The sequence below is a fragment of the Capricornis sumatraensis genome, chromosome 15 (assembly GCF_032405125.1).
Source record: "Capricornis sumatraensis isolate serow.1 chromosome 15, serow.2, whole genome shotgun sequence".
In the NCBI taxonomy this organism is placed as follows: domain Eukaryota; kingdom Metazoa; phylum Chordata; class Mammalia; order Artiodactyla; family Bovidae; genus Capricornis; species Capricornis sumatraensis.
Window position 1 is genome coordinate 71,108,969 of NC_091083.1, and position 12,922 is coordinate 71,121,890.

At 49.3% G+C, this 12,922-nt stretch overlaps 1 pseudogene; it reads left to right on the forward strand.

Moving 5' to 3' along the window:
* Positions 1 to 7,968: 7,968 nt before the first annotated feature.
* On the forward strand, positions 7,969 to 8,973 carry LOC138091558 (cofilin-1 pseudogene; annotated as a pseudogene).
* Positions 8,974 to 12,922: the final 3,949 nt, after the last annotated feature.

Genomic DNA, 12,922 nt, shown 5'->3' on the forward strand with positions numbered 1-12,922 from the left:
CCATTTCCTAAATATGAGGATGGAATCTAGCTGACACCTAAGAAGGCCAGAATGCCAGAGACGACGGCCAGTAGGCACAGGGGGAACAGCCTCAGCCCTCGCAGCCCAGGGCCAGGATGACCGTGAAGATACCCTTTTGGAAGCGGATCCTCCAGCCTCAAGCCCCTTTAGAATCACCCTCACCTGAGGCCCAGATAGCAGAGGCAACACGTCGCTTCTGTGCCCTGTCCAAATTCCTGACCCACAGAACCTGTGGACATAATAAAGTGGTAGTTTCATGCCACCGAGTTTTGGGGTGATGGTTATGCAGCTCCCAGAGCACCGTGATAATCATCCAATTAGACCCAGGCCGTGATGGCCTAACTGGGCTCCTGGAGCTGGGACCCACCTTGGTAAGTCTGTTTCTTTGGGAGACCGGGTCCCCTCCTGGCCAAGCAGCCTGGAGCTCCGGGCGCCTCCATCCCCTGAGATTCCTAAGGGGCTGGTGACCCTGAGCTGGTCAGCTTCTTGTCCCCCCAAATTGGGTCTGTTCGATCCGTGTTTCATTATAGCAGGAAAGCAAGGTTTTGTATGACCACCATTTCGTCTGAAGTGTCTTAAATGGAGGAGTGACACACCGAGATTTGGAATTACAGAAAGAGTCATGCACATGGGGTGGGAGTGGACCCGAGGGAAGGCAGAGACACCTTTGAGGACGAGGTTGTAGGGACATTGCCCCTTTCTTCCTTGCAAGGAGGAACTGAGGCTCAAGGGCCAGGGGTCATGGCCAAGGTGGATGCATGTTGCGCTGGATCCCTGTCCCCCCCGGGCTTGCCTGTGTCCTCGGCGGGCGGCGGACCCGCGGGATCTGCGCAGGGCGAGGCCAGTTCCAGCCCCGAGTCCACAGCTGAGTGTGCCTAGCACGCCCGCAGCGCTGGAGGAGGCGGTGGGACGCTCGGGCTGGTGCTGCGCGCGGCGGCCGGTAGGGGGCACAGGCGCCACGCGTTTGCGCGGCCCGGACTCTGCAGTCCCTGCTCAGGGTCCCGAGATCGTGAGGGCCCACGGTTCCTGCCGGGGGCCCCCTCGCCCCCTCTCGCCACCTGCCCAGTGGATACGCTCCCTGCTGCGTGCCCGTGACCCGCCAGGTCCTTGAATCTTGAGCACCTCCCAGAGGAAGACATGACTGTCCCCAGTTGACAGTTCGTGATGCTACAAACAGCTGAAATTGAATAATAACCCCTTAACCTTTATGGAGTTTTTATCATTGACCTGGTCTGCCAGGATCCTTCAGAGGGAAGTTGGGGCAGACAGTTGGATGAAAAGCCAGCTTGGGGGAGGTGACCACCCTCAGAGCCCCCTGCCCCACTGCCGAGCTCCTTGCAAATCTGAGGACCTGTATGGGGAGCAGGTGGGCCAGGTGGGCGGTAGTAAAACGTAGGGGCCAACGGGATGTGTAGCCCCACCCCCCGACCGGGCACCCCGTATCTGCATTTTTGCCCCTGTGGCCATACTTCCTCTGCAGCCTAAAGTGGCTGGAGTGCCTGGTTAGTGGCCAGGAGCATTGTGGCACTCACCAGGGTCATGATGCTCAGAGCTACAGCCTGACCACAGAGTGGTGCCCCTCTGTGCCAGGGGCATGAGGTCGAGGCCATGGCCACAGCCAAAGGCTCGAGGGGCCTGACTCCAACCCAGTCCGGACTGTAGACGAGCCCGTGAGCAGTACTGGCCGGGGAGGCAGCCTTGGCAGGAGGTAGTGTGGCAGGTGGTTAAAAACTTGGACTTGGAGCTGCAGTGCTGAGGTTCGTGACCTGCTATCACCACTTCCCAGCTGTGGGTCTTGGGCAGGAGGCTGAGCCCCTTGCTTTCAAAAGAAGGTGACAATAGACTATCTCTGTATAATTCATGCCTTTTTGTGTGTATATTTAATGATGCTTTGGCATCTTGGTATCTTGCAGCCCAGGAAGACTCTGCCTCTCCCAGGGTTAGGAAATTCCTAGCAAACAACTAACCAGAGCACACCTATCACCTGCAAACACATCCATCCAGAACCGATACCCCAACCATCTCCTTTTTTCTAACTTGCAAACCAAGCTGATAATTGCCCTACCCTCCATCACCTGAGGGCCAGGCGCAGGTGCAGCTCTCTACAAGCCCTGTAGCCCACGTTCTTAGTCACTTAGTTGGGTCCAACTCTTTGTGACCTCATGGATTATAGCCCGCCAGGCTCCCTCTGTCCATGGGATTTTTCAGGCAAGAATACTGGACTGGGTTGCCATTCCCTCCTGCAGGGGATCTTCCCGACCCAAGGATTGAACCTGGGTTGATCTGCATTGGAGGTGGATACTTTACCATCCGAGACAGTAGGGAAGCCCCCAGTAGCCTGGAGCCCACTAAATTTTTCAAACCAGCCAATCCCAAACAGCTTCCCTTGTCTTACCCATCACTTCCTGTGCAAAGCACAATGAAGGCTCTGGTCCTCACTCTCCCCTCCCTGCTCCTGCCTCCTGACTGACTCTGGTGCTTCCCCCCATGGTCCTGTGTGGTGGGTCATGCCACCTCCTCTTGGAAACTGTGATTAGTAAACTCTTCTTTCAAGACATTGTCTCCGTGTCTGTCAAGCTACTGTACCAGATTACAACAAAATCCCAGGTACGTGTTAAAACAACCGCATAAGACTGTGGCCGGGATGAAACAACTTTTCTAAAATGCTTACGACAGTTCTTGACACACCTGGATGCTAAGCCAGGAGGAGCTATTATTATTACACTCTTCTGCCCTGTTTGCACCAGCTGCCACCCTCTGGGCGTGGTTGAACCACGAGGTGCAGGCAGCGCCAGATGCCTGGTCACAGGTCACCCAGGTGTTCCCTTCCCTTGGCAGGGGTGCCCCAAGCTAACAGTGAGAGTCAGGTGAGGATGGAGGCTTCTTGGGGCCAGAAGAGGGGTCTCACCTCTGTCATTTGGCTGCAGGGGCTAAATCCCTAATCAAGCTCTCCAACAACCCCCTCCCCATAACCTTGAGAATCCCTAGTTCAGGTGGAAAAATCAGCCCTTGATAATTACCTCGAATGATAATATCTCAATCATAGTGCAGTGAGCTGGCAGGCAGTGTGCTGGCATCTTGTATCAGCCATTCTCAAACTTTATTTCGGCCTCAACAACACTTCACACTCTTAAAAAAACTACTAAGGATCTTAGAGTTCTTGTTAATGTGGGCCATATCATGATTTAGCACTCGAGGAGTTAAAACTGAGAAACTGTGATCATATTTGTTCTTCATTTATTTCAAATCACCATAACACAAGCACATTACATGTTCACATAAATATTTTATGAGGAATAGTGATATTTCCCAACACAAATATTTTAGGGAGAAGGGAGCATGGCATAGCTGTACATTTGTGCAAATCTCTATCATGTCAGGCTTAATAGAAAACAGCTGGGTTCTCGTAGCTGCTTCTGCCTTCAAGGTTTTGAGATATCACACGTCATGTCATCTCTGGAACACTACACTGAGAGTCAAAAAAAATCTTTACTTGAGAGTGGAAAAAAAAGTAATGTCTTAGTATTGTTATGACAATAGTTTTAACTATTATGGACATTCTGGAAGGATCTCGGGGTCCCCTAGAGGTCCGCAGGTCATACTTTAGAAACTACTGGCTTATATACATCCTAATATGCCCCAGCTTGACAGATGCGGAAACTGAGGCACGGGAGGATTAAAGGAACTTGCGTCAGGTCATGCAGCTGGAATTCAAGGCCAGGTTGCTTGGGTCACTAGGAAAAGACCTTGAATTTGGTGTCCATGGCCCTAGCACTCAGCCCTGAGAGACAGGGCCGAGCCTGGACACGGACAAAGCGAGCTGGGTAGGATGAACCCGCGGGGAGGGGAGCTGGGTCTGGAGTGAGGGGATGGTTGGGGAGGGGCCTGGGGGATCCGTTAGTCACCAAGTGGTCCTGGTGACAGGGCTGGAGAAGGCAGCTGGCGGCGGATGCAACCTCCAGCTGGAAAATCAATAGGTGATCAGCGGTCCAGGGGCAGCGCTGTTCATCAGGTGCGTGGGGACGCAGGGGCAGGGGCGGGGGGCCCGGAGGAAATATCACTGACCCCTGGCAGGATTGATCAAACAGCCAGACACCCAAGGCCAAACTCACTAATAAAGTGAGACGTTCAGCTCAGCCAGGCGGCTGCTGGCTGAAGGTCTTAAAAAAACCGCTTAGCTGAGGAGTTCTTGCTAAACTGTCTTTGTTTCTTGAGGCCAGTGGCGGGGAGGACTAGCTGGGGGAGGCCTGGCTCAGCTGCAGTTTGACTTGCATCTCTTGGCTGGATGTGGGCCTGGACCACAGAATCCCAGAGCCCGTGTGTGGGTGCATGCGTGTGTGCTGGCTACGGCACACACCATTTGCACATGGCATGTGTGTGCACAGACATGCACCACTATAGCACACATGTGTACAAATTTGCCCGGGCATGTTTGTGCATGCATGTGCTATGCTATAACATGTATAACAGCCACACAACACGCATGCACAGGCATGTCACAACCATATACACACATGGATACCTTGCATGTTTGTGCATGCGTGTACAAGTCCCAAGCATGTATCATGGCCACGTCACAATGCACATGCATGCGTGCCACCACATTCATGTGTGCACACGTGTGGCCATGCATGTGTGCATGTGAGCACACCTGCTACATGAATGTGCACCCACAGTAGCATTCATGGGTGCATTTGAGGGCGGAGCATGTGTGCCTGTGGGTTAAACCGTTTCTTCCGCATTTTTTCACTGATATCACCTTCCTCTGCCTCTAGCCCCAAAGATGCAACATTTGTTATGAAAGTTATGATTATTATGGGAGGGAGTGGAGAGAGAAGTGGAAACTGGAAAACTGTATCTAACAGGCCAAGGTGTACAGTAGAGAGAAAAAGTGTAGATTGGAAAAGAAGAGGGAGAGAAAGAACAAAGAGAAAAATTCTACTGGTATTTGGGGCGATTAGGCGGGCTTCTCTGGTGGCTCAAAGAATCTGCCTGCAGTGCAGGAGACCTGGGTTCGATCCCTGGGTCAGGAAGGTCCCTTGGAGGAGGAAATGGCAACCCACTCCAGTATTCTCCCCTGGAGAATCCCATGGACAGAGGAGCCTGGCAGGATATGGTCCATAGGGTTGAAAAGAGTCAGACACAGCTGAAGTGACTTAGCATGCAGGTGGACCAAACCAGTACCAGTGGGATTAGAATGGACTGGACATTTTGCAACTTGAGGAATAGCAGAAAGACAGAGGCTGTTCTGTTTGCTGAATAAAGAGCTTGGGGGAGTGTATTGATTTAAATAATGCAACCCCAAATGATATGTCTACCTGGAACTCGTGATCTGCTATGTTCTGTCCCTGCCATCCCCACCAAATTCATGTGAAATCCTAGCCTCCAAAGGTGATGGTATTGGGAGGCAGGGACTTTGGGAAGTGATTACGTCATGAGAGTGGAGTCCTCATGAATGGGACTAGTGCCCTTATAAAGGAGCCCCCACAGAGCTCCTAGTGCCCTCTACCATGCGAGAACATGGGGAAAGATGATGCTGTAAACCAGAAGAGGACCTTCACACGACCATGTCAGCACCCTGATCTCAGACATCCAGCCTCCAGAACTGTGAAGCAGACATTTCTGTGGCTTATAAACTTCCCTATCCGTAGCACCTCCTTGTATAGCCCAGACAGACTAATATATAACCTTATTTGGGAAAAGCATCTTTGCAGATGTAATTAAGGTAAGGGTCGCAGGATGAGATCATTCTGGATTACCGGATTACCTGGTGGTGGTGTTTTAGTCCCTAAATCATGTCCGACTCTTTGTGACTCGATGGACTGTAGGCTGCCAGGCTCCTCTGTCCTTGGGGATTCTCTAGACAAGAATATGGAGTGGGTTGTCATGCCCTTCTCCAGGGTTTTCCCAACCCAGGGATCAAACCTGTATCTCTTACATCTACCTGCACTGGCAGGTGGGTTCTTTACCGCAAGTGCCACCTGGGAAGCCCTCATATCCTCCAGAAAGAACCAATCCTCCTGACACCTTGATTTTGGACTGGCCTCCAGAACTGCGAGACAATACTTTGCAGTTGCTTTAAACCACCACATGTGTGATACTTTGCCATGCCAGCGCTAGGAAACTTATATATGTGGGGAGAATGTTGTTCTGGAAGAAGTGAGAATTGACATGTGAAAGGGGCTTCCACTCAATCTGTGACTCTGGAGGAATGTGGGACCTACAGACACCAAGCCTTCCAGCTGTCAGTGAAGAGGACTTTTTACAGCCCAGATTCCAGGGATGGGTTGGGCTGTGTTTTGAAGGAGACACATATCAGCATTCCATTGCTGATATGGCCCTAAGGGAGTTTAAGCATCTGTTGCATAGTTGAACTTGTTAACCCTTCTCTAGCCTCGAGAATCTGTGCACTGGTGCAAAGAAAGACGTACAGTTCTAGACGGATGGCAGAGGACCTAGCGTGGGCAGCCAGGTAGGTGTCCTGATTGATGGAGGTGGTTTTGGTAGAGAAACGGGTCTATGGGAGAGGAGGAGAGGAGGATGCTGAGAGGCTGACTGCTGAGTGGGTGGAGCATCTCCTGGGCTCTGTCCTTGGTGAGGTGAGGCCCCTAGAGCACCCCTCAAGGTCCCCTTCTCTGCCAGTAAAGTTGTCTCCATGTGGATGTTGCCTTGGACACGATAGATGTTCATAACCCCCGAAGGAACAACACTTCTCTATGAGCTACGGTATTTCTCAACAAGAAACTTGCTCTTCCATATCCATTAATGTCGGTTTGATAGTCTCTTCCCCTTTCTGCACCAGGAATTGGTGTGGACAGAATTCCTCATGCCAGGGACTGGTACATGTAACTGATTGTTCAGGCAGAAAAAAAATGAACTTTTTTTTTTGATGTTTACCTTCCCTGGGGTCTCAGCCAGTAAATAATCTGCCTGCAAAGCAGGAGATCCAGGTTTGATCCCTGGGTTGGGAAGATCCCCTGGAGAAGGAAATGGCAGCTCACTCCAGTATTCTTGCTTGGAATACTTGGAGTCCATGGGCTCACAAAAGAGTCAGACATGACTTACCAACTAAACCACCACCACCATCTTTCATATTGGCAGTGGATGCTGGTATGGGTGTGGGGAAATGTCGTAACTGTGTGTTCATTTGTTTGTTGTTGTTGTTGACTAATCCCTCAGTAGCATCTGACTCTTTTGTGACCCTGTGGACTGTAGCCCGCCAGGCTCCTCTGTCCATGGGATTCTCCAGGCAAGAATATTGGAGTGGGTTGCCATGCCCTGCTCCAGGGGATCTGGTAGTATGAGTCTCATAATGCTTATGGAGAAAGATTCAGAAATGTCATTGAGATATAAAACTTGAGTAGTGGCTTTGGGTTTCTTAGTCTTCAAAACTAAGCCAGGCAAGAAATGCAAGTTTTTGTTGTTTTGTTGAATCTGGTTTCTGTCTCAAAACTGCCCCCTCTTTCCATATTAGGCAGAAAATTAACCAATTAAGCAGATAATTATTTCCAGTTAATTCCAGATAAACTCACCACTCAAGAGGGTCTTTAGCCAATTGAAATTTCTTCTCTAACCCCTTCCTTCCTTGGGAGACAGTGTGTTTGGAGGTGGTGGGTGTGTTGTATGTAGTCTGTTTCTGCTGGGTCATCACCTCTTTCCCCCAGTGGTGTCTGTGGTGGTGCCTGCTGGCCAGCGCTGCATTTGTCTGCTGTTTGGGGACCCCAGTCCTGTGTCTCAGCTCACTTCCCTGTTCTCAGAAGCACAGAGACCCTGGGCTGTCCATGCTACTCCGGAGCCCCGGAATGCGTGGGCTTAGGCTGATGTACTGCCTTGATATATATATCTCCTTCTGCCAGCTCTGTTAGCGCGACTGAGGATTGCAGGCAGGAAATGGGGCCCAGGTTGCCTTTGCTTTCAAATCCCCAATCTCCAGTCGGATCCCGGCAGCAGCTGCAGCGGCTCTCGTCTTTTGGCTCTCCTAGCTATCGCCTTTTCGCTTCCAGAAACATGGCCTCTGGTGTGGCTGTCTCTGATGGGGTCATCAAAGTGTTCAACGACATGAAAGTGCGTAAGTTGTCAACACCAGAGGAAGTGAAGAAGCGCAAGAAGGCGGTGCTCTTCTGCTTGAGTGAGGACAAGAAGAACATCATCCTGGAGGAGGGCAAGGAGATCCTGGTGGGTGATGTGGGCCAGACGGTAGACGACCCCTATGCCACCTTCGTCAAGATGCTGCCAGACAAAGACTGCCGCTACGCCCTCTCTGACGCAAACTACGAGACCAAGGAGAGCAAGAAGGAGGACCTGGTGTTCATCTTCTGGGCCCCTGAGTGTGCACCCCTTAAGAGCAAAATGATCTATGCCAGCTCCAAGGACGCCATCAAGAAGAAGCTGACAGGGATCAAGCATGAATTACAAGCAAACTGCTACGAGGAGGTCAAGGACCGTTGCACCCTTGCAGAGAAGCTGGGGGGCAGCGCTGTCATCTCCCTGGAGGGCAAGCCTTTGTGAGCCCCCTCCAGCCCCCTGCCTGGAGCATCTGGCAGCCCCAGACCTGCCCACGGGGGTTGCAGGCTGCCCCCTTCCTGCCAGACCGGAGGGGCTGGGGGGATCCCAGCAGGGGGAGGGCAGTCCCTTCACCCCAATTGCCAAACAGCCCCCCCCCCCAACCCCCTGGACCTTCCTCCTCCCTCCACCCCTGACGGTTCTGGCCTTCCCAAACTGCTTTTGATCTTGATTCCTCTTGGGTTGAAACAGACCAAGTTCCCCCCCCACCAGGAACCCCTGTTTTGGGGGGGTCTGTATTTTTTTTAACGACACCCCAGTCCCCCACCTGTTCCTCCCCTTTCCCATGCTGCCAACTTCTAACCACAATAGTGACTCTGTGCTTGTCTGTTTAGTTCTGTGTATAAATGGAATGTTGTTGAGATGACCCTCCCTGCGCCGCCTGCTTCCCCTCCCCCCTTTCCTCTGGTCACAGCTACTCATGGAAGCAGGACCAGTAAGGGACCTTCAATTTAAAAAAAAAACAAAACACAATAAAAAGGCTCACTAATGGGAAAAAAAAAAAAAAAAAAAACAACAAATCCCCAATCTCATTGGAGGTCCCATACTGAGCACTAACCATGAGCAGCCAGCAGCACGCATGTCTTTTCCTGGAGTCTATCATCCGCTTCTAACTTTCCCCTCCGTTCTCTGATCCCTTTCTTCCTCCTAGCTCAGACCATTTTCCTTTTTCATTTTTTCTTTAGTAATTAATTAATTTTTGGCTGTGCGGGGTCTTCATTGCTTTTCAGGGGCTTTCTCTAGTTGCGATTCACAGGCTTCCCATTGCAGTAGCTTCTCTTGTTGCAGAGCATGAGCTCTAGGGTGTTTTGGCTCAGTAGCTGGCGGTTCATGGGCTTAGCTGCTCCATGGTATGTGGGGTCTTCCTGGACCAGGGATCGAACTTGTGTCCCCTGCATTGGCAATGAAGTGAAGTAAAAGTCGCTCAGTCGTGTCCGACTCTTTGTGACCCCATGGACTATACAGTCCATAGCATTCTCCGGGCAAGAATACTGGAGTGGGTAGCCTTTCCCTTCTCCAGGAGATCATCCCAACCCAGGGGTCGAACCCAGGTCTCCCGCATTGCAGGCTGATTCTTTACCACCTGAGCCACAAGGGAAGCCCAAGAATATGGATTCTGAACCACTGGACCACCAGGGAAGTCCCATTTTCCTTGTTTTAATTCCCCAGGTGCAGGAAGAAACGCTCCTTCAATAGGCACTCTCCTATTCTTCCCTTTTGAACCTAAAAGTCAGAAATCCCCCCTCGGTGTTTCTCTTCTGCCTCACTCAGCCCCCTCTGGGAAGCTGGTGCCTGGGTGGGAGAGTTCGGGGTGGGGGGTGGGGGTGTAAAAAGCAACAGGTTTCACATAATACTCACCCGTTGTGTTCCACTCATAGGAAACATTTACAGCAAGCAAACTCCTAGAGACAGAGGTGACTAGAGGTGACCAGGGCTGGGAAGAGACGGGAATTGAGCTATTGCTAATGGGTACAGTTTAGTTTGGGGGGATGAAGTTTTAGAGATGGGAGGTGGTGATGGTTGTACAACATTGCAAATGCCATTGAATTGTACACTTAAAAATGGTCAAGATGGCAAATGTTATATATATTTCACCCCAATAAAAAATAGTTAAAAAAAAGGCAACAGGGCAGAAAAGTCCCACATTGATGAATACTTGACAATGGCTTTCTGACCCTGAACAGATCCTCCACCGGGGGAAACCAAGTCTCTGAAAAGCTTCCCCCAGGTGTTCAAGGTCGTGTGTGAGGAGGAGGTGGGTAGCAGCCTTGTGTGGGGCAGGGAGACCCAGGGACAACCTGAGCATCCTTCTGGGGATGGGGTGGGGGTGGGGTGAAGAACAAGGCCTGCTGTGAGCATGTGCAGATGCGGGAGATACTGACAAGATATCATCACAGGAGCGGAATTATGTGTAGTCGCACCATTTGTGCAAAAACACCTGTATATATGGGGCGGGTGTGAATGTGCTGGATGCTTGCAGTAAAGACAATGAGGCCTCCTTCCTGCTCACCCTCCCTCCCTCTCTCTTGTTACCAGAGGTTTCTATTTGCCTTCATCACCATTCTTTCCTCTTTCACTAGCTGTGGGTTTCTAATCTACATGTCTGCTCTGAGTGATAATCTCTTTAGTCTTTTTTCCTAATTGGTAATTTTAAAAACTTTATTTTCTGTTTTAAAAAATTGATCTCTTTGAAGTGTAGTTGATTTACCATGTTGTGTTACTTTCTGCTGTTCGGCAAATGGGTTAGGTTACACGTATATCTATATATGTATTCTTTGCCATGCTCTTTTCTATTACGGTCTATCACAGGAGTCTTAATACAGTTCCCTGCACTAAACAGTAGCAACCTTGTTGTTTATTCATTCTCTATATACTAGTTTGCATCTGCTAATTTCAACTCCCCCCCCCCATTTTTCCCTCTCCCACGCTTTCCCCCTTATCAACAAAAGTCTGTTATCTATGTCTGTTTCTGTTTTGTAGATAAGTTGAGTCGTGTCATATTTTAGATTTCACATAAAAGTGATATCATCCTTTTGTCTTTTTTAACACTAAAAAATGGTGAGAAATAGCTAACATACAGAAAAATGCATAAGCCATATATGTCCTGTTTAAAGCAAACACCCAAGCACCGACCATCCAGGTCAAGGAATTGGAGAGTGCCTTCCCCCAATCCCACCCCCGCCCATGTTTTCCTCCCTAGTCAAATCCTCTAAGAAGTAACTATTATCCTTAATTTTATAAGAATCATCATTGCTTTAAAAAATCTTTTTATGCTTAAACAATCTAAGATGGATAAAATAACTATAAAAAGAGTACTGAGAGTTACTGTATACATTTCACTCGGCTTCCTCTAATAAAAAGATCTTCTATAACTGTGGAAATTCGTATTAGTACAATACTGTGAACTGAACTGCAGACTTCATTTGGATTCCACTAGTTTTTCTACTTAAGTTCTTTTGGTTGCTGTTGTTGTTGTCCCAGGATTCAGTCTAGAATCCCACATTGCGTTTAGTTGTGGTGTTCTCTTGGTTTCTTTGGATCTGTGACAGCTTCACTCTTTCTTTGTTTTTCATTACCTTAAAAGTTTTGAAGAGTCCTGATGAGAAAGTTTGCATTATCCTTCGTCTTTCCTGGTGGCTCAGGTGGTAAAGAATCCGCCTGCCATGCAGGAGACCTGGGTTCGATCTCTGGGTTGGGAAGATCCCTAGAGAAGGGAATGGCAACCCACTCCAGTATTCTGACCTGCAGAATCCCATGGACAGAGGAGCCTGGCAGACTACAGTCCATGGAGTTGCAAAGAGTTGGACATGACTGAGTGAATTTCACTTTGCTTTTTAAAATAATTTTCCTCTCCTAACTATGTATCCCTTATATATAGGTGCCCAGTATAGTTTAGTTTACCTATTTTGAATTTTATATATATGAAACAATATCATATATTCTTTTGCATTTTTTAAAAAAATTTAACATTACATTTTGGGGGGATTCATCTGTGTTTTTGTGAGTCATTGCAGTTCATTTCCTGGATGAGTATTATTCCATTGTATGGCTCTGTTATAGTAATAACAGGACAATGGCTATAATTGAAGCATTTTCCATTTGATAGACTTTTGGATTAGTTCCGGTTTGGGACTATTGCAAACAATGCAGCCAGGAACATTTTTATTACATGTCCCTGAAGTCCTCGGACCCCATTTCTCTAGGGCAAATTTCCGGGAGAGATGATCTGGGTCACAGAGCATGTGTATCTTCAGCAGGACCAAGTACTGCCAGACCAGTTTCCCAAGTGGTTGCACCAATGAACAGCCCCACTTGTCATGTCTGAGAGTTCCCCCATGCCACACCACCATTTTTGAAAATCAAATTGAATCAGTAAGGGTCTCTTTGTGAGGCTCTGAGGTTGCAGCCATCAGTGCCAGTGGCCCTGAGCCCCCTCCAGCCCTCCCTTCGGGGCCCCCCGTCCCTCTTCCCTTACTTCCCTTTTTTGCTACAATCCTTGGAGGCCATGATCCAGACCCTCCAGCTTTATCATCTCCAGGAGTCTGTACAGAAAGGCGGCAACAACAGCAAATGAAATAAAACCAAATGAAAACAACAACAACAAACCCAGGTGGAAACGAACATCTTCGGGATTACAAGAGGCAGCAGAGTGCAATAGAGAAGAGCTTGGGTTTCGGGCCCGACTACTGGTTCTGCTACCCACTGGACTCTGCGCTTCAGTTTGCTCATCTGAAAATGGGGTATAATAATATCTACCTTATGGGGTTATTAGAAGTATTAAACAAGTGAATGGACATAAAGTGCTTAAACAGTGCCTGGCACATAGTCAGTGCTACGG